Genomic DNA, 26292 nt, shown 5'->3' with positions numbered 1-26292 from the left:
GGCACAGTCATGTGGTCACATTGGTTCCCATGGTAGAAAAACAGCATAAGCAGGTCAGTAATATGAACAAGATATTTGAGTCATTGTTCATGTGTAAACATTCACTTTCAAAAATAAGTGCATAATCTAGGAGCACCTTGAAGTGAAGAGTCTTTTTGCTTGTTTTACATGTGATAAAACTCCATAGTAAATTGAATATGCAGATACATTTAGGGCCAGCAGGTGACATAGCGGCGCTGGACTCCCACATGGTCGACCACCGTTTGAGTCCCAGATTTGGCTGCTTAAAAATCACACAGTGTGTGTGTGTGTCCCAAAGCTAAGAGGAGAATACAGAAGGGATTGTGGCAAGGCCTTTCCCCTGGAGGGTGATTTCACACTTTCCCTCTCACTGTTTCTCTCCAGAGAGTGCATGCGTCCTAAGGCAAAACTTGAAAAAAAAAAAAAAAAAAGGTAAATTTATTATTCCAAGCATGCAGTACAACAGTGATTTTGAAAATTGTTACTATTGTCTGCCAATTATTATTAAGAACTTTCAAATAACTAGATGAATGAGAAAATGATTGACAAGAAATAATAATAGTGCAAGTGTGTGTTGGCTGCATAACTTAGGAATCATTTTCCCCTTCTTAGATCAAATAAATATACGTATTAAGGTTTAATAAAATAAGGCAGAAAATCAAGTTTAAGTTTTATCGTATTTCTAATCTTCATTGGGTTATTTGTTGTATTTGCATTCACCGTACTAAAAAGATAACAGTTAAAAACTGTATTTAATTTTCACTTATTCAGTTATACTTAGGCTAGGAGGCTGTTGAGAAAAAGTCCTATTGAAGAATTGCTCCCATTTTGTAAAGATGAGTTAATAAAAGAATGTTAACTTTTCCAACTATTTTAAAATAGAATGTGAAATCAGGAAAATGTCATGTAATTGTCATTGACAATGGGACAAGCATGAAGGGTCTGAATGATTCAGGACTCACACATATTCAAGTTTTTCACACCCTTAGTTGTGTGTTTGGGAAGTAATTAGGACAGTATGTAACATAACAGACTTCCTGACCACCAGCAGAAAAGTAGTAGCCATTTTCCTCATTCACCTTAAGCCAGAGGGACTCACCACAGCCTCCTAAAAATGTTGAAACTTCTTGTCTGTACTTTTACAGAATGTTAAAACAAGATAGAATAGTAACTATTGCAATGTGAAACAAACAACTTGAAATAGATAAAGCCTTAACACTGAACTTTGAAAATAAAACCAAATTAACAATGGATGACTGCTTGAAAACAAGATAGTTTGCTTGTTTTATTTTAGTAGAAAGCTAGTGAAATAAAACCAACTAATGTTTCATGAGAGTGAAAGTATTTCTGAAGTGTATCTTATAAAAATAAAAAATAGTCATTTTGTTAGTCTGTTCCAAGAAAGATGCATGGTTTGAAGGTATCTTCATGGAAAACCAACACTGCCAATTCCAAGCAATATGCCAAGTTGTGCACCATTATCGTTGTGAAATTACAGCAGCTTCCCAGACAGGCTTTATTCATTCATTTTTCACAAAGCCATCCTTAATAATCATGCATGCATTGACTTGTCCAAATAGTTATTCAACATAGGGACCAACTTACTTCTGGCTGAGTGACAGGATGTATTCATTATCTTCACTTATTAGGAAGGGACACTGAGAAATCTTAGAAGAGGCAACTAATTACTTGCACAAACAAGCTATTAGCATAAAATTGTTTCTATTTGCTATTGTTTCTATAATGCTCAGAAATGCCCTGTATCTTTTTCTTCACTGACCATTGCTTCAGACAAGCTTCAGAAACAACAAGAACTCCAGGCACAGTCAGAAAGACCTGAAGTTCTTATTTTGAGTCAAATGAAAAATCGAGAGTCATCTTGAAGAGAAAAGCTTAAATTTTAGCAAATTTCAGTTGACTACCACTCAATTCTTTTCTTTCAAAATAAGCAAGAATAAAACAAGAGGAGGTCCACACTGATATTTGGTGAAACACAGGTCTGATTTTGAATGATCAGAATTTTGAGTTTGGAATGGTAGTTCTGGCACTTCGCAGCTGTGTGATCTTTAAACTTTCTAAATCTCAGTTTTCTTTTCTATAAAACACAAATAACAATATAGTGTAGTGTGTAACATTCTAGTATGAATTAAGTCAAGAAGCCTTTGTAAAATGTTCATCGTTTGGTATAATTGCATAGTAAACATCCTTCTACTCAGAGCTTAGATATTAACCCCTTATTATATCCCCCGAGTCCTGGGTTGGTTTAACATGGCTACCATCTGAGCAAAGTTTAGTTAATGTTACTTAGGTTCGCACACATATCTGCCTTCAGGTTGCCGACCTACTGGGGGATGGTGGCTGAGTATAGTCTCACTCACAAGTCTAGAGCTATGGCAGATGTTGGCTGACTATTAAGGTGATTCATGGAACTGGGATACACATCTCTCTTCTTCCAGAGGCGTCACTCAGACTTACTCTTATAACAGGCAGAAGTGGAAGTGAAAGAACAGATGTAGTTGAGGCTTCTTGAGGCCTAAGCTTAGAGGCAGATCATATGTTTGCCATATTCTGTTGACCAGAGTAACAATGTTCAGGAATGTCCTGTGTCTATTTCTTCATTAACAACTTCTTCAGACCCCACAAAAGTTTCATAACCCACAAAACATGTTGATATGAATAAGCACAACTTTGGAGCAGAAAGTGCATTCTGCCTCTGTGAGAGAAAGTATAAAGTTACACAATGGGGACCATCAGGTGCTGTAGGGTATGCTCACAGAGAGAGAGAGAGAGAGAGAGAGAGAGAGAGAGGAAAAGTAGAGACCACCCACCAGGAGAGATATCCACTCTGTAATCCTTTCTCCTCTATTCTCCTCTCAGGATTTTGGGCACGCACACACAATGTTTTTCAAGCTGTTGGTTTTGGGACTTGAACTGTGCAATTGGCCATGTGGCATCCAGCCATCCTTAACTACCATGTCACCTAGCTAGCCCATGCTCTTAAATTGTTATTGTGAAGTGTTTTGGAGGAGATTTGGGGAAAGGGAGGTAGACTTGAGGGGTGGTGGGGTGCTGGCTTAGAAATAAGAGCATATTTAAAGAAACATAACCATGCTCTGGTCCTTGAGGGAGGAGCCTGAGCTCTGAGGGTATGTGAACACCAGCTTTTCCTATATATCTAACTGATCAATGTCAACAAATTGAAACGTTTGTATATTATTTTCAGCTATAAGACACTGTCAAAGTACTGAGCAATCCTCAAATTCATACACTGTAGCTAAACAGAAAATGAATAATCCTGTATTCCCAGACCAGCCTTCTTTGTCACAATGGCAAAGTGATTTATCCACCCAAGGTCACTGGTAAATTGAAATTGGAGCCAGGACTTTGAGGGAGTTACTATCTCATGGCTAAGTGTTTTGACAAGGTGGGATGAACCGGGTTAATAGAAAAAGCCACTTATAAAAAGGATATTTTTTATCCACACACTTTGCTGGAAGCCTAAACAGGAAAGCTGATAGCAAATTGGAAAAGTTTCAGGGGAAAAGAGAAAGGCATTACTGAATTTAAGGAGAATAATTTGATTTTAAAATACCCCATGAGCTACCAATAGAAGTTACCAAAAAGACTGGAGGACTTTGGAATGGAAATGCACAAATGGAAGAGAATTATTTTAGAAAGACAGAAATGAAGACCAAAAATTTGGGCTAGGAAAATTCATTACAAACATGTCACTCATAAATGAAGAGACATTGCAATCCTCTATTGGCCAAGCCCAAAGCAGGCTTATCTCTAACCTCTGTTTACACACACATACCCAGAGTTTTTTTGAAGGTCAAACAGAGCCCTTCCTTTCTCCTCATTAGATAATTACATCTTTGAGAAAATCGTGATGTATTTTTCTATGCAAACGTGCCTCGTGACTTTCCAGACAACCCAGTATATTTCTTCACAACCTACAGATGTTTCTTTTCTACTCACAAGTCCACATTTTGAACGTTATTGCACAACTACCCCTATTACATCCTTCTTACCCTCTATTAGATGGGGCATCAGAAAGCTAAATGATCCAGCCAAGACCTCTGCCCTTCCTAATCTACACCAGTCACAGCTCAATGCCCTTAGGGGACTTGAGACCTCCAGAAATAATGTACCAGTTTTCTTCTGGCTGTGCAAGTTGTCTGGAACTCCCAGCCTGCCTGTCCTCCCCAGGCCCAAATGCTAATGAGCTCCCAGCAAAAGCATCTGTGCTCTCAATCAATCCCTAGCATCCTCTGCCACCTTTCATGTCTTACTTTTTTCCATAGCACTTATTGCCAATGGCTTACAATATGTTACCCACCTTTACTTGCTAAGTAATGTGTTTAATGTGTTTATTTCCCTGCTAGAACAATAGTTTGTAATGAAAAACTGGTACTTCTATTTTTTTTCCCTATGTCCCTACTAAGACTGTCTCTCTCTCAGAGAGGCTCTTGATTCTTGAATGAGTAAGTGTCAGCATACCTCTGTGTATATTTAGAGTTTGAGTGAATAACACCTATGAGGCATGCTATTGTCTAATATGGTTGTATTACATAGCTATAAAAACTGGTAGAAAGATACAGATAAAAGTGGGTTCCTATTATTATAACAGTGAAAATGATTTGTGTCAGTCATGGATGTAGAAGGTTATAGGTAGTAGGAGATGCTGCAATATTCTTTTTTCAATTCATGGTGGTCAAAAGCATGGGTCAATATATTTGATTTCTGCTAACTTGGTTCTTTAGGTGACTAGAGTAGGGTCACTGCAGACCCATAGAGAATGCATAATGTAAACAAGACACAAACATATGCTCTGTTAGCCATTGAGATGTAGGGCTTATTTGTTACTGAAGTGTAACATAGCATATTTGACTGACTCATACACTGTGTGGCTATTACACTTTGGATAAGGTTTATTCCCTATGGTTCATGTGTTGGAAATCTGGGATCCAATGAAATGGTGTTGATACTTTTATGAACTGAGTCCTAGTGGGTAGTGTTTGGATTATAGAAGATCATGACTAGATTAGCACAGACTTGTGGAAGGGAGTGAGTTCTTGCTGTTGTGAGAATGGGTTAGTTCCTATTAGGGTAGGTTATTATAAAAGAAGGCTGGTTGCCACAGGTGTCCCTTTATCTTTTCATGGGTCTGTTTTCCTTTCCACTTCTTTCTGTTGTGATGTAGCATCAGAAACTACCTAGATTCTGGTCCCATGTCTTTGCATTTTCCAGCCACCAAAATCATGAGCCAAATAAACCTCTTTTCTTTATAAATTACCCTGTTCCACTTTGTTATATCAATATAATGGACTAAAACAATGCTTTACAAAGTTGCTATGAAAATGATGATGATAACTAAAGATATAATGAGGTTCACCACACAAAATTGTGGTAAAATTAAATAATTTATCTAAAGCATTAAGCATGACCCTTTGATTCATAGTATATCTTCAAAAAATATAGAAGATGGCTATATACAGCAGAGATCAAATATTTATAACTTCTCACCAAGATTTTCAGTCTTCAAGGTCACCCTGCCATTACATATTCAAGTACAGTCATTCTAATTTTTATACTATACTGAATGTTGAATGCGATACCTTCTTCACTCATCCTTTGGGAAAATACAAATGGGAGAAGTTGAAGGATAATTCAGTTCTCCTAATTGGGGTCGTTGTTATTCTCTCCCCAAAATCACTTTCACATTTGCCGTTGTCCTCTCTGGTCACCCCCTCTTTGGTTCTCCTAGCTGCTCCATCTCAATGAGGTTCATTTTGCTCTAACAGACAAATGATGTCTTCTCTTTTCCATTGGTGTAACTGCTGAAATCAGCGCCTTCAGGTGGTTAAGAGACTTACTTAGTACTCAGAGAGGTGAGATGCCTTGTGCATCTACTACGAATCCTACAATAGTATTAAGTACAGAACAAGCATTCGGTAATTACTTGTTGCTTATTTACTTGTGTTATATATAACTATTTTAACTGAAGTTTCTTTTTTTGCCGTAAAGGGTCAGTAAATATTTTCAACTTTGTGGGGTCAGCAGGTGGCATGGTGATTAAGGCACTGGACTACCATGTGGCTGGCTGGAGCTTGCTTTCTCAATCTCTCTCTCTCTCCTTTCTGGTGAGCGTGTGTGCTCTATAGCAAATTAAAATAATAATAATAAAATAAATAAATAATTATTTAATTTTTTTTAAAAATCAGCCTTATGACCCATACAGTCCTTGTCACAGTTATTAAACTGCTATTGTAGTATGAGAGCAGTTAAAGATATTATAAAAACAAATAAGCCTGACTGTATTCCCTTCCAATGAAAGTTTATGTAAAATAAAAGTAGCCACTAGATTCAGTCCTCAGCCCATGATTCGCTGACTTCTGATTTAACTTATTCTAGCTATCTTCCTTATAAAAGAATATGGACATTTCTGCCATTTCTGGAGATTATGTTTCTTTATTTTTTCTTCATTTTTGTGTATTTGACAACTTTCATGGCCATCTGCTCTGTCCTAGGCTCTGTACAACATTCTCTACTTACTAAGACAAGTAACCTTGTCTTTTGGAGTCTTCTATTCCAGGTAGAAAAAAGATGGGAACATAGATAACACAATTTTATGTGAGTAGCTTCATAAGAAAATTATCCTCAAAATGTGAGAGCATGGATATTATCCTGGGAAGCCTATGTCACTCTTCAAGTCTCTTAAAAAAACTAGTGATCGGGGCTGGCAGATGGCGTGGTGGTTAAAGGTGCTGGACTCTCACATGGCTGACCATAGTTCAAGTCCTAGACCTGGTGGTTTGCCTTCTCACTTTCCCTCTCTCTCTCTGTCTGATAAAACTGGAAAATAATAATAATAAATAAACTGAAATAAAATATTTCTTTAAAAAAAGAAAAAACTAGTGAGCTTATCAGTATAGGTATTCTCTTTGGCAGAAATGTGAAAAAAAAAACATCATTTCCATCTTAGGTCAAAACTGACATGTCATTATTATATATTTTTTTAACTTCTAGTTGTTTTTTACCTTAGAAAAACAATAAGTACAATGAATCAAGATGTATTTTCAAACAAAGTTTCTTCCAATGCTTAGAAGCTATGTTTAAGTGAAAAAACCTAGGGATGGCAGCATCAATCAGAAATTAGGACTGTCTCTTAAAAGATCTAAGCAGGCCAATGTCGGCCGCAAAGGATCCACCAAGCTTTCACACTAATAACTCATTTGAGATTCCATCCCCCCCTCCTATTTATAAAGACAATATCCGACACCTCACAAGGGCAAAGAATCTGCATACTGTTCATCATTCACAGGATGGTCTGATAAACCCTGGGAAAAGGTAGAGTAAGCTGAGACGGGAGCAGCAGCTGGAATGTTGCCAGCCACTGGCGCTGCTTCCTGATGGCAGTACCAGATGTCTGATCAACCTCCTCAGAGTAGCCAGCCTTTCTTTGAAATTTGCAATTATAAACAGAAACATAAGACAGTCTTTTTTTTTTTTTTTTTTAAGGAAGGAGAATTAAGAAGGGGGGCTTTTAGGGGAGAGTAAGCTGAGACGGGAGCAGCAGCTGGAATGTTGCCAGCCACTGGCGCTGCTTCCTGATGGCAGTACCAGATGTCTGATCAACCTCCTCAGAGTAGCCAGCCTTTCTTTGAAATTTGCAATTATAAACAGAAACATAAGACAGTCTTTTTTTTTTTTTTTTTAAGGAAGGAGAATTAAGAAGGAGGGCATTTAGAGGATAAAGAAGTAGGAGCCATTGACCCAACTTGTATCAAAACTTCTCAGCCAAATCCCTCTTAGGAAGTCCTTTTCTATTCTGAGGTAGTGATGACCCCAGAGTCTCAGACCTACACTGTCTTTGCCTGACTTCAGAAAAGTACTCAACAGATCCAAATGGAGTAGTGTTCTCCAGAGATAATGTCCCATCACACTGACTGGAGGACAGCTAAGCCTCCCTGAGGCACCATTTCCTCAAGGCTTCTTATAGTGGCCATGACAGCATCTTAAAAAAATGTCAGAGCTTAAAAATAAAACAAAAAGAAAAAGCAAGAAAACACAAAGTCAATCTTTAGATTTGCATTAAGAAAGGGAGAAGACAGGTTAATAAAATTTATAACTGGTAGACATGTAGTCAGGGGGCTGGTGTGCTTTTCATAAGCCAGCAAACATAAAAAGCAAGACATGATGGCATCCGTTGGTTGGATTAGCGTCAAGGGTGCTATGAAAGGATTTTCTAAAGTGGATGCTTTTGAATGCATCCACTCTCCTAATAGGCAGGGCTCTCTGTAAAATAAATACTTCAGAGGATGAGGTGTTCTAAGTTCTTTATTAGTTTAAATGAGTCTTAGGAAGACTGCTTCTTTTGATCCCAGTGAAGGTTCTATAGCTGAAATACCACATGGATTGGCAAAATGCCTGCAGGATACAACTCCTGAAAGTACTACATCTTCATGCTCTTGGCTGTAGCAGTAATTTTGCTCATAAGGAAAGGATTTCTATACCTTCATTGCATTCACCTCCAAGATGAGCATCAGGGAGGTCCTTGATAACTCAGACCACAGACCTCTGGATGAAGTCACCAGAGAAGGTTAGACTTCTCTTGACCTTGGATTTCTCTTCGTCCAAATCAACACAGTGACCTTGACTACCTCGACCTTGTCCACAGGCTTGTCTTCAAACACCATACAAAAAGTTTTCTCTTGTGTGTCATGTTGTTTCCAGATGCCACTTGACATTTGTTCCTTGTTCTGTGCTGTTGAGCAGGTTTGGGCAATAATTCTTGCTGTTTGTCCATGTGTTGAGACTTGACCTTTTGGAATCTCCCTTGCTTTTGCCATTTATCAGCAGGGTTGCAGAACTTAGTTTCCCCTTTCTCTATACCCTGCAGATGAGAGTTGGCTTTTTCTGCTTGCTTGGTCAGACTACAATCATGGGGGAAAAAACAACCAGCTAAACAAGCACAAGAATCCCACTTGCGCCAGGAAAGGTGTGGTGGTCTGTTTTCTACCTCCCAGATATAGTCCTTCTTTCCTAAGAGAGAGCTATCGATAAATATGTGGGCTTGGGGAGAATACAATAGGATGGAGCTGAGAGTGGGGTCCTCAGGTCTAGGAGAAGACAGTAGATTGCTATCTAGGGATTCAGTGCTGTCATGACGGACAGAGCCATTTCAAGTCAGAAACTTGAGATAGGTGAATGAGAACAAAGCCCTGACAAATCAGTCTCGTGCAGAGCAGGGTACACATCTCAGGAATCTCAGCGCCTTTGCTGGCGAGAGAAACATGGAGTGTTGACACACAGGATTCCTTTGGGTTAAGAGCTGCCAACAACAGTTTGCATTTCCAGAGACACAGAGCTAGGCCAGCCCAGACTGTTCTGAATTGGTCTATTTTTAGTTTCAGACACAAAATTAGTGATCTCTTACTAATTTGCTTTTCTCAAAGCTATGTGATGGTCAATTTCAACCCATTTTGCACGACTAGATAGTTATTGGAACATAAGTTTAAGGAAGCCTGAGGAAAAGGTCTAATTATATTTTAATGGATTAGCCATCCTTTACTATCACCTTCTCTACTCATGGCTCAGGGCCTGTCTCACAACAACTGGAAATTTGTCTCTATACCTCTCACCTATGTTTTAGTATCTGTAATAGAGAGATTTAAATGCCTATTTCACAAGGTTATTTAAGGTTGAGGGGTATGATGTACACAAATCACAGAGCCACAGTAATATATGCCATGTAAATTGTGCTCAATAAATGGCAACTTCAAGGAAACTTTCCCAGTTCTGCCTCTTCCCCTCATGGCCTGATCTGTTGGCTCTGTCCTAGTGTCTCAGGCTCTGATGCTTTGTACTTCCCAGCTTAGGCACATAGGGAACCCATGCATCTGTCCTCTCTGTCTGACTTATCCTCAGAGACCCAGAGCCTTGCTAGTTGTGCTCAGGTAACTGTACATGCAGAACCTCTGGGACATGATCCTATTTGCTTGTGCCTTCATCTCCCAGATTCTGGACAGCCGTGGCATCTCGTAGAGGCAGAGTGTTTGTTCAAGTTTGTTATTTCTGATATGCCAGCACAAGGGCTTTGGCTATGGGAGAATATCACTGGACGAAGCAAAAAATGGCCATTGCACAGGATTCAGAGTTAGCTAATGGCCCCAAAGCTGGGTAGGACACTCTGAAATTGCAGAGATCCTAGCAGAACCTTCTAGAGGGGCCTTGAATGTGTGTCCTGCTAAATTTCTCTAATCCTTTATTTCTGGAGAGGTGTTTTTTTGTTTTTTGTTTGTTTGTTTTGCCATAGGGCGCGTGTGCTTGCCAGACAGAGAGAGACAGAGAGACAGAAAGCGAGAAATCAACCCCCAGTGGGGATGGCCATGCCACAATCCCTTCTCCTCCATTCTCCTCTCAGGATCTTGGTCATACATGCATACGCGTCCGACATGAGTTTTAAGCCACCGGGTCTGGGATGCGAACTGCAGTCGACTACATGGGAGTCCAGTGACATAGCCATTATGCTAACTGTTGGTCTCTCTAATACTTTATTTCTGTATATTTCTTCATGTTTTACTATGTTAGATATTTCAGAAAAGAAAACCAGTCTTCTCCTGGTTTCTAAAACTAAGGAAACCAAAGTTCAGTCCAAGCAAAGCCAATGGAAAATGATATTTGTCTTAACCAATCAAAATTTATGTTCTCCTTGAGCCTCAGAACATGACCCTGATTTGAAAGTAGAGCCACTGCAGATGTAATTAGTTAAGGTGAAGTTTCACTGAATTAGGTAGTCCTGAGTTCCATGACTGGTATCTTTATAAAATGAGAAACAGAGACCCAGAGACACATACTAAGATCATCATGTGACCACATATAGACATCAGCGTGAGGCATCGCATCTCCAAGCCAAAGATCATGAAGAGTAGCTGACAACCATCTGAAGCTAGAAAAGGCAAGGAAAGATTCTACCATAAGCCTTTGGGAGCATCGGGTCTCTTCCAGAATTCTAGACTCTAGCACTGTGAGAAGATAAATTTCTGTTGTTCTAAGCCACTCAGTTTGTTACAGTAGCTTTAGGAAACCAATTTACCATCTTTAGGGGCAGGCCATAGAGAAACCCAAAGGATAGTTTTCTTTGGCTAGAAATCCCAAAGATAGTTAAAAATGAGAGCACCCGTGGATACAGAGACATTGTGGGAGGAGGATGGGCAATGAGGGAGGGGAGGGAGAAGGAGAGAATCAAGAGTCAAAAGAAAAAGCAGGGACCAGCAGATGGTGTAACGGTTATGTTACTGTACTCCCATGTCGTCAACCACAGTTTGAATCCTGGATCAGGTGGATTAAACTCATGCCTTGTGTGTGTGCATGTGCATGCCCAAAATCCTGAGAGAAGAATGGAGAAGGGATTGCAGTATGGCTATCTCCCCTGGGTGGTAATTTCTCACTTTCCATCTTTCTGTCTCTCCCTGTCTCTCTGGCGAACACACGCACCCTATAGCAAAAATCTCTCTTAAAAAATAAAAAGAGAAAAAATGCATTTAATGGACACAAAAAATGGAAAATTATCTGTTGATGATAATGAGTAAGATCATATCTTTGACTGGACTGATATGCAGTGTATTGATGTTAGAAAAATTTACTTCATATGCTATAAAGCTGTATAGTAATTAAATGTAAAAAAATAAGAAAATAAAGAGAAAAAAAGAAAAAAGTCAAATGAGTCTGAGTGGCTCATTATGGTTTAAGAATTTAGATTAAAACAGTGTTAGAATATGTAGAAATAGAATGCTGTTTGGGCCTAATTCTGGGCAGAGATTAGTGACCAGAGAAGTGTGCGAACATGAATCTTTCAGTATCTGAGAAATGAAAAGGGGAGCTGGGTATGCAAAGTGTCAAGTCCTCAGTGGTTTAAAGTAGATGCCAGTACCTTGAAATCCTTAGAAGTTCTTAAAATCAAGGGTTTATTACTCTCTAGCTGACTAAAGCATCCACCTGCAACACAAAGTAGACTGATTACACAGAAATAGCAATGATGGTGGTATAATTCTAATTAATAGGAGCCAAAGTGATTTACTGTTCTCATAAACATCTCCCCTTATTATAACTTTTCTGGATGAGAAACCACCTTTTGAAAGGAAAATAGAGCTCCCCTCAACTAGTGAAGTATATATTATGGCTGGATTAGCGAAGAGCAAGTGTCATCAGAGTGAGCACAGGACCAGAGCCCGTCACGTTGCATTAACACAGCCAGCGCCCTCTCTCTCATTCTAATGATTTATTCAGCATTTGAAGCATCCAGTTCTCTGCTCAAATATTTATAACACTTCCTGGTTGCTTTGAGGCTTTTAATAGGCCTGAATAAATCTGTAAGTATTGAAAATTTGTCAGCAAATGACTGTAGTATGGATAACGAAAACTCAAGTTGTACAGTTATGTCCATTGACTTTATTTTGGCTAAAGAAATATACTGCAATAATCTCTTCCTAGCATCACTAGTTTAAATGAGTTTGCCTCTTCGTTTAATTAATCAGGGAATCCCTCTTCAATTATGTGATAAAATCCATTGCTTAGATGATCTTTCTGTCCACTCAGCAAAATGCTGAGGAGAGTTATTTCATTCTCTTCTTCTTCTTTTTTTTTTTTTTTTTTTTTGTCTTCAGGTGTGTTTTGCATCTTTAATTGCTTAAGACAATAATTCAAGGTTAAGCTTACAAACAGGGAACTTGAGCTCTTGAAATTTCTTATACCAATGAACACAAAACAAAGCCTGCAATAAGCTACAGGCATAACAATCAAAATATAGTATGATATTGTCCTGAGATAATAATTGGGCCAGAGAGTAGACACTTGTGTCAATTATTTTGATTGTCCATCTCATTATATAAAGAGAAACTAGTAGGTCTCTCTAATGTGCATCTCAAAGAGGTCCATCAGAGGCATGCAGACCCACTTTATGTTCAACCTTGCAATGGTCTCTTTCAAGGACAAATTAATAGCAGCAATAGCTAAATCTGAAATATTAACTTCGCAGAGTGTAATTCACCCAAGAAGATACAAAATGATATCAGCTCCTGAAAGGATCAGCCAATAATGTGGGACCTGAAGATTCAAAGAAGGTATCAATATTTCCCTGAGTCACACCTGCCAGAGGTTTCTCAAATCGTCACTCTGTATCCTGTAGAGTCTGATGTTTGTGATCATTCCTATGTCATAGACAGAGCAAATCATGTGTACTACAGATAAAGCCCATTTTCCAGAATATTCCTCTCCAGAGAAGCTTCATGCTAGACTTCTCAGGGGATACACATTTGACACAAACATTATCTTGAACCTCATCTTCATCATAAACACTCACCCCTCTTTTGTATTTTATCACATGGACTAAAAAAAGACATCTCAAATTTCACTGACCCTGATCCCACCAAGCCTGTACTTCCATGTGGAAATCTGTGCCATTATTCAGGTAATATGAGCCCAAGAATGGACCTTTTCTTCACTTCTGCATAGACCTAGCAGAGTCTCTAGATTCTACGTCACAGTCAGAGTGAACACATACTGTTCCATGATGCTATAAATTGCCGGGACCAGCTCAGCTTGAACATGTCTTTCTGAGTGGGGAAGGCTGTGGATTAGAAATAGACACAATAACAAAAAACATAAAGACACACACGTATAGAAAAGTGAAGATCGGGTGGGCACAGTTTCTCTGATGCAGAAGTTGTGACTAGAACCAGCCTCGGGTTTATTCTTTTATAGGGCAGAAAATGGGGGAAAGGGAAAATGGGGTGCAAAAGGAATGGGGAAGAAGGAAGTGGAATGCAAAGAGAATGAGGGAGGAGAAATCAGAATGCAAAGCCAGTTGTTTTTGCATGTAAATCGTCTAAGGATGTGAAAATGACTGACACTATGTAATTTCTTGATCTTTTTTGGGGGGACAATCTGATAAACACATGTGACTTCCTTAAATCCGATACTGGGCAGTATGGGGGTATTGGGTATCAACAACAGGAAGACAACCATTGACAACAGGCAGATACTGCTTTCGTATGTAGATGCTTCTCAGTAGCCCTGCTAGAGTAGTTTACTGAAGCACCTTTCTGCATGTTTCTACAGGCCACTTGTTTTAATCCCATGTTTTCAGATTGGCAGCTCTCCAAAATAAATTATTTTTCAGTACATTGCTAGGAAGTACTGCTATTCCCTCTGTTTTGCAGATAAGAAAACTGAGGCAAGGAGGATGTTACATAGCACCCCCAGCCTCACAGTTCATCCATGATGGAGCTGAGATGAAGCCTGGGAGGTCTGGCTCCAGAATCCATGCTCTTCACTGTTAGAATTTAAGTCTCAAAGATTTATTGAATCTTTCATCGTTCCTCCAGTTTTCTTTGTTCAAGTCCTTATCAAATCTCATGTAGGTTGTATCTTCAAGTGGTGGTTGTTACATGATACATACATATGATAAAACTTCATAAAATTGTAGATATGCCAAGACTGATCAAATCTGAGTTATAGTCTAGTTAATAGCATTATGCCAGTGTTACTTTCCCAGTTTTTATTTTTGTAGTTTTTGCTGTAAGGGATATGTACTCACCTGTGAGAGAGAGACAGAGACAGTGACAGGAAATAAATCACCCCCCTGGGGGATGGCCATGCCACAATCCCTTCTCCTCCATTCTCCTTTCAGGATTTGAGGCATGCACGCACACGCATCTGGTGTGATGTTCGATCCTCCTGGTCTGGGACTCAAACCACAGTAGGTCATGTGACAGACTGCTACTGCTTGACCCTCCCCCCCATGGTTTTAATAATGTGTTACAGTTATATAATCTTTTACCACTAGAAGAAGCTGGGGTGGGGGAGAGTGAGCGCTAAAATAATTAAAGGACTATAGAATGGCTACTTTCTCTTTTGTCAGAGGCCTTCATTTATATAATGCTTATTTAAGCTTCCTTTTCTTTATCATAAAATAATTGATGCATTTCCATATTGCCCTCTCCAAAACTCACACTTTCATTTTTTTTTTTAACATTTTAAGTGATGTTTCAGAGATTTCATAAATGTACAGAATGAATTTCAGACATGAGGTTATGGGAAAAGAGAAAGTATATGGCATTGCTTGGATTTTGAATATTTCTACAGGGAAATAAATTGCATACATACCCATTCTATGATTCTGGGCCACTTTACCACTCCCTATCTTGCCACAGCTGCCTTTTATTCTAGTTATAACAGACAGTTCTGAATTCTTTCCATTCCAATGTGAACTTAAGATTACAAATATCTGGAATTTTTAGTTTACATTTTTATGTTTATAATTTACAGAAATATAAGGCAGCTTCAACCTTCAGTCTGTTCTCATTTTAATCTTTCAGGTATCTTATATTTAGCACAGAATCTGTCCAGGGAAAGAAAACTTGCCAATTTGATGTTTTATTTTTAATAGTATACAAGGGAAGATTTTTTTTTTCCATTGGCTGTGACCAGAAATCACAATAAGTCATTGATGAGCTGAAATCCTCATGCTTACCCACAGAATAATAGTTAATGGTAAATAAATCCAGCCAGATTCAGTTCACTCTCAGCAAGTACCTCAAACTAGCTGGAGAAATTGGCCTCATTTTGAATATCCTAAGCACAGTTGGATCACTCTTTTCTGTCATTTTGAAGCCCAAGAGCACCCAGGGAAAATTCAAGACAGATGTTCTAGACTGGATATAATTGAAATAATTGACGTGTTTATTGAGAACACTTTCATTAAAACTAAGATCATCCATGGGGGAATTCTGAGATGATTTCAAAGCATTTATTTAAGATAGAAAGTCATGATTTCTTTAAAGTGAAAAGTAAAGAACTCGAAGCAAACAGTATGAGGTTGAAACTTAGAATTCATAGAGTTGCCATGAGTTGGCAGTTTGAAATCTGAAAACGCCTACTAGTGTCCCCAGGATGTTTGAAAGAGAAGTCTATGTTCTTTGTACTGATGTACTCTTAAAAATGTAATTTGAATGCCAGGACTTCTGAAAAGCATCTGAGTAGAAATAGTTGTGTACCGCTGTGAACTCCCATAGCCTTGGAATTAACCCTAATAGAGTCAGTAACCTCCTAGGTACTTTACACTATGTCCTCATTTAGCCATGAAAGCAACCCAGGTGGCAGGTACAGTATTATCATCATCCCTATTTTTTAGAAGAGGAAACAGTCCCAGAGGAGGTAACCTGCCCAAAGTCACACAGATGGAGAAAGAGCGACTGAACTCTGGAAGCTTGGCTCCAGCACACTGGCCCTCAACCACCACGTTTTTCTACTTCCCATTACACACTCCCCTCACCAGGGCAGTGACCCTTATGGAGTACAGGTTGTGTGTGTGAGTGCCTCATTTGCTGACTACAGAGTCTTTATCGTGGCCATTTCTATAGCTCCAGTGCCACAGATATCTGCCCATTGCTGACTGAATAAATAATTGTGGTATTATATATAAAAATATAAATGCACCTTATGGGACCAGCAGATGGCATAATGGTTACATCGTTGGACTCCCACAAAGCTGACCACAGTTCTAGTCTCAGATGTGGTGACTTAAAACTCATGCCAGATGTGAATACATGTATGCCCAAAATCCTGGGAGGAGAATGGAGGAGAAGGGATTGTAGCATAATCACCCCCCATGGGGGTTATTTCTTGCTTTCTGTCTCTTTCTGGTGAGTGCACATGCCCTATAACAAAAATATCTCAAAAATAATACATGAATAAATAAATGCACCTTAGGTTGATTTAGTCTTCAAACTACTGATAAGATTTAACTGCAGATACAAAAAAGATAAGAAAAAGATGAGTTATAATAGCATTACTGTGTGCAACTCAACAGAAAATGCAGAGATTCTATAGGAAGAGGGAGCATGAGAAACAAAAAGGAAATAAAAGAAAGATTCAGATTATCTTGAATGTCACTGTCTCTACTTTCTTGTTCCCATCATTCATGGATAATTTGAATTGACTGTAATTGATAGATTTTTAGGTAAGTGTATTATCTGTGATAAATAACATGTAATTTTTTTTTCTTTTTTTACAATATGTGAATTGTATCCCAAATCATTTCCAATTTCTCCACTCAACAGGAGGGCCAATCCACATAATCTGTCTGACTCAAAAGATTCAATCTTGGGCCAGTCCCATATCCTAATGGCTAAAGGGGCCAAATCCCATGTGGCCAACTTTGGTTTGAATCTTGACCCAAAAGGCTTAAAAAGCATGCTGGATTCATAAGCCTGTGTGCCCAAAATCTTGACAAGATAGAGAAATGAAGAAGGGACTGTGGCATGACCATACCCCATTGGGGGGATACTTTCTCCCTCTGTCTCGATCTCTCTGTTCCTGTATGGTGAGTGCACATAACCTCTGGGGGGGGAAAAAAAAGTCAAATTACGCCTTTTAAAATTTTTTTCAAAACATTCTGAATGGATAACTTTCTGAAGATTGGGGAATCTTGCAAATTATAGTGACCTTGACAACAATATTCAAGGTCAAGTCATTCTGATTGCGGAATTTTATTGCATTACCTAAGGGGAAGATTGTTTGACAAGTAAAACACAGTTATAGACATACCTTTTGGAAAGTTAAAAAGCTAAAATTCAGCCCCAGAATTAAGATGGCCCAGCCCCTGTGACATAGTTGTAGTATGCTGAACTGAAATGCTGGAAGCCACATGGCTGACCACCAGTTTGGATTCCCAGTTCAATTGACCTGAAACACCAGTTATGAGCTCAGCGTGAAAGTAGGTGCCTGGGATCCTGATAACCTGGAGAGCTGGGAGATGGAGATGGTGGCATTACAATTTATTGAGGGTACTTTTCTCTTACTCATGTGCATGCATGAATCATAAAATAAGTAGTCATTAAAAAAAAGAAAAAATATAAGTTTTTAAATGAATTAAAGGAGGCCAACAGGTGGCATCATGGTTAAAGCTCTGGATTCTACATGGACGGCTGTGCAGTTCGATTCCCAGACCCAGTGAAAAAACACACTTGTGCCTGCATGCCCAAAATCCTGCTGGGAGAATGAAGGAGAAGGGATTGTGGCATGGCCATCCCCTTCAGGGGGTGATTTTTCACTTTTGCTCTCTCTGTGTCTCTCCTGTGAGCACATATACCCTATAGCAAAACACAGAACAAAACAAAAAAGCTAACTATATTGTACACTGTGTGTTACTATCGTACTGAGAAATTCACATGGGATTATTTAGGAAGGGAAAGAAGACTTGTTCTTCCCTTAGCTTTAAAAAACAGGTCAAGACATCAGAATCAAAGTGCATGATTATCTCAGTGTCTCAACCTATCTTATTCTATTTCATATTTTCCCAGTTTGTGTTTCTTTCAGGGAACCATAGGGAAAACCAATGTCTTGTGAGTAGTTTCTTCTCAGAAATAAAAATGTAAAATGTAAACGTAAAATGTATTCCTCCATAAACTTATTACCAGGGGAAATGTGCTAGGAAGACAACACTCTAACAGACTTTTTTTTTTTTTTTGAAATCTAGATAAACTCTGAGAATAATTGGAGTTGTCTTCTGAGGAAACATAAAATGCCACAATGTTGAATTGAATAAAGGATTAAGAAACATTGCAGAGGGTACACTCTGTCCCCCCTACATACCACTCGATACCATGTTTACAGTTTCAGATGGCTCCCGTTCCCCAGGTAAAATCGTGAGTTCTGTTGGCAGGACTATGGGCTCTGGTTGTCTGATAGGTTTCCTAGAGATGACTGAGAGGATTAAAATGCCTAGTAATTAAAAAAAAAAAAAAAAAACCCAAAACAATAAAATAAAGCAAACACACAAAAAACATTGATTATCAGTTATAACACAGCTGAGATTGACATGTGTGGCTTCCAAGTTGGGTTGTTTTCCTTTGATTCTTTTGTTACTAGTAAGCCAGGATATTTGATAGAGGCTGAATTTGTGTTCAAAGCAAAAATTATTGAAATATTTTCTATTTTATTTTGTGCAGTTTTTTTAGAGAGAGATTTTTTGTTATCGGGTGTGTACACTCATCGAAGAGAGGCAGAAAGACAGAAATCGAGAAATCACCCCATAGGGGGAATGGCCATGCCACAATCCCTTTTCCTTCATTCTTCTCTTGGGATTTTGGGCACGCATGCACGCACATGTGCCCAGTGTGAGCTTTAAGCCTCCAGATCCAGGACTCAAACCGTGGACGACTGTGTGGGAGTCCAGCAATGTAATCATTATGCTATCTGCTGTTCCCAATTTGTACAAGTTTTATCTTATGATTTTTCCCTCATTAATTACTATAGATTTATTTATTTATTTAATTATTTACATTTAATCACTATACATCTTTAGAGTGTGCAACATGTTTTTTCTTAGCACAAATACAGTATCTATCAGTCAAGACAAAGACATTAATTACCATATCTGTTATCATCAGCAAATAGCTTTTCATTTTTGTGTCAATTAAACATATTGTTTTTGTTTCCTTCTTTCCTTCCCTCCCTGTTATCCCACCCTTATAATCTCTCTCTTACAATCTCTAGTATCTACAGTTGCCCTCCCTGCTAATCTTTCATTTTATTTAAATTTGTTTGTGATACATTGGAAAGCTAGTGCCACAGTCCCTTCTCCTCCATTCTCCTCTTGGGATCTTGAGCATGCACGCACACGTGTCTGGTGTGAGTTTAAACCAACAGGTCTGGGTCTCAAACAGTGGTTGACTACTTGGGAGTCCGGCAACATAGCCAGTACGCCAACTGCTCGTCCCTCAGAGACAGCTTCTTTCGAAGGGCAGCCTTGAGCACGTCTGTGGTATGCAGATATGTGTGCCCTCTTAGCCTAGGGAATGAGAGGGAGTAGGAGGTAGGCAATTCAAGAAGCAGAATATAAATCTGGTAAGTGTTAGTGAAATCAATACTGCTATAGAAAACTAAATAGAGTTTTGATTAATGTAATTGTTTTGAAGTCAGTTTGCAACATGACTGCCTCTGAAGCCAGGACTAAAATACAAAGTTCCAGTCCCATACCTTGCTGCCTCAATATTTTGTGTGCTCAGATGTTTTTACTCACACTCTGTGTGCAGGAGTGTGTGTGTGTGAGTGTTTTTGTTTCCTTCTTTCCTTCCCTCCCTGTTATCCCACCCTTATAATCTCTCTCTTACAATCTCTAGTATCTACAGTTGCCCTCCCTGCTAATCTTTCATTTTATTTAAATTTGTTTGTGATACATTGGAAAGCTAGTGCCACAGTCCCTTCTCCTCCATTCTCCTCTTGGGATCTTGAGCATGCACGCACACGTGTCTGGTGTGAGTTTAAACCAACAGGTCTGGGTCTCAAACAGTGGTTGACTACTTGGGAGTCCGGCAACATAGCCAGTACGCCAACTGCTCGTCCCTCAGAGACAGCTTCTTTCGAAGGGCAGCCTTGAGCACGTCTGTGGTATGCAGATATGTGTGCCCTCTTAGCCTAGGGAATGAGAGGGAGTAGGAGGTAGGCAATTCAAGAAGCAGAATATAAATCTGGTAAGTGTTAGTGAAATCAATACTGCTATAGAAAACTAAATAGAGTTTTGATTAATGTAATTGTTTTGAAGTCAGTTTGCAACATGACTGCCTCTGAAGCCAGGACTAAAATACAAAGTTCCAGTCCCATACCTTGCTGCCTCAATATTTTGTGTGCTCAGATGTTTTTACTCACACTCTGTGTGCAGGAGTGTGTGTGTGTGAGTGTGTGTGTGAGTCCGTGTATGCCTTCAAAATAAACTTCTTTAGTTCACAGAAAAATTAGGATGTGATGAAATACAAGAGGTCTTCCAAAAGTCCATAAAAAATGCATATTATGACCAAACAATCTCATAATTTAATTCCATTTTCAATTAACTTCTTGAGATCCCTCATATATATTTAAATATAAAAATTTTTAGTTAGTTAGCTTTTCCATAGAGTACATGCATTTGCCAGAAAGAAACAGAAAAAGAGAAAGCGAGAGCTCACCCTCCATGGTGAATAGTCATGCCACAATCCCTTCTCTTCTATTCTCTTCTCAGGAATTTGAGGATTTGGGGCAGGCATATCCTGTACCTGGTGTGATTTTCAAGTCACTGGGTCCGAGACTTGAACCACAGTCACTCATGTGGGATCTAGCTCCCTTAACCTCCATGCCACCTGCTGGACCCCTCATATATTTTTAAATAAGAGAAGTTGTAATATTTGCTAAAGTGTGAAAAGTCAGGTGGACATTTTATGTCTATAGTGTGTAGTCCTTCCCAGATGCAATTTTTATAACCAGTTGATATATAGGTGACTTCATAAATATGGATAATTCAGGATATCTTTTAGTACTGTCAAAGACCAGCAAAGTGATCTCATTCATTGAACTGTCATTATTATTAATTTAATGAACTAGTCAAGAAAATATTTTAAGTACATTAATCTAATATGTTGATATATTGCTATGAATTGTTGGAGTTGTGGGAGGCATGGCTTAGTCTGTGTGGTTTTACTCATATCTAGATAAGTATCTTTCCTTTTGTTTTCGCTCTTTTTTTAAAAAAGATATTTGTGCTTGGGGCCGGCAGGTGGCATGGTAGTTAGGACCTGGACTCCCACATGGCCAACCGTGGTTTGAGTCCTGGACCTGGCGGCTTGCTTTCTCACTTTCCCTTTCCTCTCCCTCACTCTGCCCTTCTCTGGTCAAATTTAAATAAATGTAGTTAAATAAAATAATTATTTAAAAATAATTTTTTTTTTGTGCTCACCAGAGAGAGACAGAGATAGGAAACGTGAGAAATCACCCCATGGGGGTATGGCCACACCTCAATCCCCTCTCCTCCAATCTCCTACTGGGATTTTGGGCATGCACGCACGTGTGCCCCGGTGTGATTGTTATCCACTACGGCCAGGATTTGTACTATGGTCAACCACATAGGAATCTGGCGACTTAACCACCAAGCCAAATGCTCTCCCCAGCTTCCTTTATTTTAAATAATCTCCTTATTAAACCTGACATAAAAAATTAAAGATATAAGGGCTGGCAGATGGCATGGTGGTTAGAGGTGCTAGACTCCCACATGGACAACCACAGTTCGAGTTCTGGACCTGGTGGTTTGCTTTCTCGCTTTCCCTCTCTCTCTCTCTGGTCAAATTCAATAATAATAATAATAATAATAATAATAAAAATAAATAAAGTTAAATAAAATAATTCTTTTAAAAAATAGATATAAACAGTATACCAGTAACTCTTGTTTATTGAGCACCTACTAAGTACCAAAGAGTATGCTAGACATTCATTATTTATCACACTTTTATTTAATCCTCTCAATAAATGTCTAAAGAAGACATGGTCATTTCAGTATTGTATTTGAAATGACTGAGGCTCAGAGAAACCACTAAAGATGTGAAAAAATTCGGAATTTTAACAAAGTTAAACAAAGAACTCATGCCTTTCATTATTTTGCAAAACTGCCTAAAGAAAATAATTGTGTAAAGAAAGTATCGGGGCACAATAGAAATCTTTCCTATTAAACTTTTATCAATTTATTTTATATTTTGCAAAAAGTTGGGGGCTTAGCCACAGTATATGCTCATATGATTTGTCCAGTGGGCCAAGGTGCCCACCCAAGCAGGGGAGTAGGAGCTGACCCACAGCCCTTCCTGTGCTTCTGGCCGGATCCCGGCTTGTCTGCCCACAGGGCATACTAGTTATTCTAGTAACAAGCAACAAGTGGAATAGAGATTACGCTCACACAGTTCACCCAGTTTTTTCTCTTATTTTCATCTCTCCATTAGAATAGCTCTTGAAATTCAGTACCAGCAGATGGCATAATGGTTACATCACTGGGACTCCCACATAGTTGACTGCAGTTTGAATCCCAGACCTGGTGGTTTAAACTCACAACTAGTGCTTGTGTGTGCATGCATGCGTGCATGCCCAAGATCCTGAGGAGAATAGAGGAGACAAAGGAAAATGGAGGAGACAGGACTGCAGGTGGCTATACCTCTCTGGGGGGGTGATTTCTCACTTCCTGTCTCTCTCTCTCTCTCTCCCCAGTGAGTGCATATGCCCTATAACAGAAACTTCTCTTAAAAAAAGGAGAGTAGGGGTGGCAGGTGGTGTGGTGGTTAAGGGCACTGGACTCCCACATGGCCAACATGGTTCAAGTCCTAGACCTGGTGGCTTACTTTCTTACTTTCTCTCTCTCTCTCTCTCTCTCTTGTTCTGTCCCTTTCTGGTCAAATTTAAATGAATAAATAAAGTTAAATAAAATAATTATTTAAAACAAAAAAGAGAGTGCCTCTTGAAATTCTAATGTGATGTTTTAGAATCACAAGCCATTTTTCTAGGTCAGAATCACTTGTCATAAACTCTTTTTTTTTTTTGGAAAGATTTTCACTATAGGGCGTGTGCGCTCACCAGGCAGACAGAGAGAGACATAGAGACAGAAAGCGAAAAATCAGAAATCACCCCCCAGAGGGGATGGTCATGCCACAATCCCTTCTCCTCCATTCTCTTCTCAAGATCTTAGGCACGCACGCACACGTGCCCAGCGTGAGTTTTAAGCCACCGGATCCGGGACGCGAACCGCGGTTTACTACATGGGAGTCCAGCGACATAGCCATTACGCTAACTGCTGGTTCCCACTTGTCATAAACTCTTAAAATGAGCCAAAGCGATACTCTGACTGCCTTCAGTTAATCAGAAGTACTGCTGTAATTCAGTTTGCGCAGCCCGTGCTTTTACTTTCCATTCCCAACTCAGAGAGAAATCCAGAGATGGAGTCTGTCATCCTATGCATGACTCTCCACATCATATGTACTACTACAACTAATATCTTCCAGTCCAGAGATAATATATTTTACTCTGTATTTCACAGAAACATCCACAACCTGTGGGTCCCGTGTGTTATTTAAATGCACATTAAGGGCTGCTAAGGCTGTGGTCTGGTGGTTGGGGTAGCCAGTCCCACACAGCTGATCTCAGAGCTGGAGTCCCAGACCCCACAGCTTGAGAAATGCTCCAGGTGCACATGCAACATGCCAAAAATCCCCAAAGGAGAAGTGGAAGAGAAGCACCCATTGGGAGGTGGTTCCTACCTTTCCCTCTCTCTGTCTCTCCATCTCTCTCTCTCTCTGGCTAGGGCGTGTGCAACATCTGGCAAGATTTTTTTAAAAACATATATTAAATGACTTTCAGTATCTTCAAATAGGGACCACTCACAACCAACTTTTTTGGTTTGGATCTTAGAAAATGAAAGCAAAAACAAAAAAGAAAACTTAGAACTTACTCTAAAACGTCTTGTATCCCTATGCATTTCAAAGAGATTGAGCCAAATTTAAAATGTATTTAAAATATTTCCTTCACTGTCATAAAACTGAGTGACCTATTTGCTTTACTTACAGAGCATTTAAGCAAGTTTGCAATAGGGAAACTAAAATTCACACTTCAGGAAGAACAGCCAGAGAAAATAGGGGAGGAGTTTCACGAGCTTCTAAGAGTGAGGACCAGAGCTAGTAAGGAAATTTAAAATGAGGTTTCTTTTGTTTTCACCTCCCTTTTCTTTCCTTCCCTCCTCATTTTATTCTATAATTCATTCGCCTGGCAAATATTCATTGAGCGCCTGGCAAATATTCATTGAGTGCCTGTTACGTTTTAATCATCAGGGATAAAGTAATGAATAAGAAAGACCACCAGGACAGACTATGGTGTAGTGGTTGAGTGGTTCAAGCCAGTTGAAACAGGATCAGAAACACAAGGTAGGAAATTCTTGTAGCTCATTTTCACATTAAAAAAAAAATGTTGGCATCTAAATAAACGCTCAAGCACATTTACCATTTGAAGTTGCCACACACACTACAGGGATCCTTAATTCACCTATGTCAATTCAGTTCTGACCTCCAATTCATAGCGTTCATAGAAGAGGGTTTTCAGTCCATTGCCAGAAGGACAAGAAACAGCAATCCTTGTTTCAAAGCCATGAATAATTGGGTGAGATATCCAGTCATTTCAGCCAAAATAATTACGTGCTTATTCTCTATGGAACAGAATATAAAATTCAATTAGAATTTCAAAATCAGTCTATTTAGAGAAAGCTCTTTAATGGCCATTCCAAATCTATTTTTAAAAAAGTAAATGCAAATTGTCATTTAGATTTAAGTGCTTTTCCATCAAAATATATAATGAACTTGGCTGAGGTTGAGAACATCAGCATGAACATAATTAATATATGGAAATATATTAAAAATGATCATGAAGAGAATAGAATTAAATAATGGGTTCTCATAATACAAAGTGGGTTGTAAGGGCTTAACATTCATAATATTTCTCATTTTTAAATGAACAATATTATTGAACATGAAAACTATTTAACATAACCCTGCATCTTTAGGGCAAAAAAATTGATAAGAGCCATCCAATTGCATATTTTTGATAAAAGTGAATATTAACAGTCTGAATTCTTTTTTTTTAAGATAGATTTTTACTATAAGGTGTGTGTGCTCACCAGAGAGACAGTGATACAAAGCAAGAAATCACTCCCAAGGGGGGATATCATGCTGCAGTCCCTTCTCCTCCATTCTTCTCTTGGGATCTTGGGCATGCAGACACATGTGCCCAGTGTGAGTTTGAAGCTACCAGTTCCAGGACTGAAACCATGGTCGGCTATGTGGGAGTCCAGCAATGTAACCATTATGCCATCTGCTGGCCCAACATTCTGAATTCTTATTCTCAGAAATACTTATTTGCCCAGAACCTAGAATACTAGCTCTAATGGTGCCAGACCTGGGTATGGTCTCCCGAAGAGACTTGTCTGTAAATGTGGACTATTTTCAATGACATGAGTCACTAGTTGTTTAGTCAGGACTATACTCAACTCTTGTAGGTTCTTTAAGAACACAAATGATGTAGAAAATATTGCCCTTGCTTTCTAGGAACTTATAATCTATTTGAACACATCTTTTTGGGAATAGTGGCCACAGTGTGGGGGGAAAACAGAAAGTTCTAAAATCATTCTCATCATAGCCTCGAGAAGATAGATTTTAAATTAAAGACCAAAATCACAGTAATGATATTAGAAACCTGCATTTACCTAGCACTTCATCTTCTTTTCATTTAGCAATTAGTGATTGAGCACTGACCACTCTCTAATTTATTACTTCATATCTCACTTACGATAGTGACTTAGGTTCAATATCATATTCCTAAAAAGTGGAAGAATGGAGTTAAATTTTATTTATATCTACCTCTGAAGTCCATGTTCTT

At 38.9% G+C, this 26292-nt stretch overlaps 1 long non-coding RNA gene across 2 annotated transcripts in view; it reads right to left on the bottom strand.

Moving 5' to 3' along the window:
• The window catches only part of LOC102487890 (uncharacterized), a 36622-nt gene extending 11058 nt beyond the window's left edge, over positions 1 to 25564 (bottom strand). For both annotated transcript variants that reach the window (XR_336063.1, XR_003551146.1), the window contains exons 1-2: positions 25535 to 25564; positions 24928 to 25066 (exon numbers count right to left, since the gene is read on the bottom strand). This is a non-coding gene — a long non-coding RNA (uncharacterized LOC102487890). The remainder of the gene's footprint in view (positions 1 to 24927; positions 25067 to 25534) is intronic.
• Positions 25565 to 26292: the final 728 nt, after the last annotated feature.

Source organism: Tupaia chinensis, unplaced genomic scaffold, assembly GCF_000334495.1.
Source record: "Tupaia chinensis unplaced genomic scaffold, TupChi_1.0 Scaffold000617_2, whole genome shotgun sequence".
Taxonomy (NCBI): domain Eukaryota; kingdom Metazoa; phylum Chordata; class Mammalia; order Scandentia; family Tupaiidae; genus Tupaia; species Tupaia belangeri.
The sequence above is the reverse complement of the archived record's forward strand: the minus strand, read 5'-3'. Positions and strand labels throughout refer to the sequence as shown.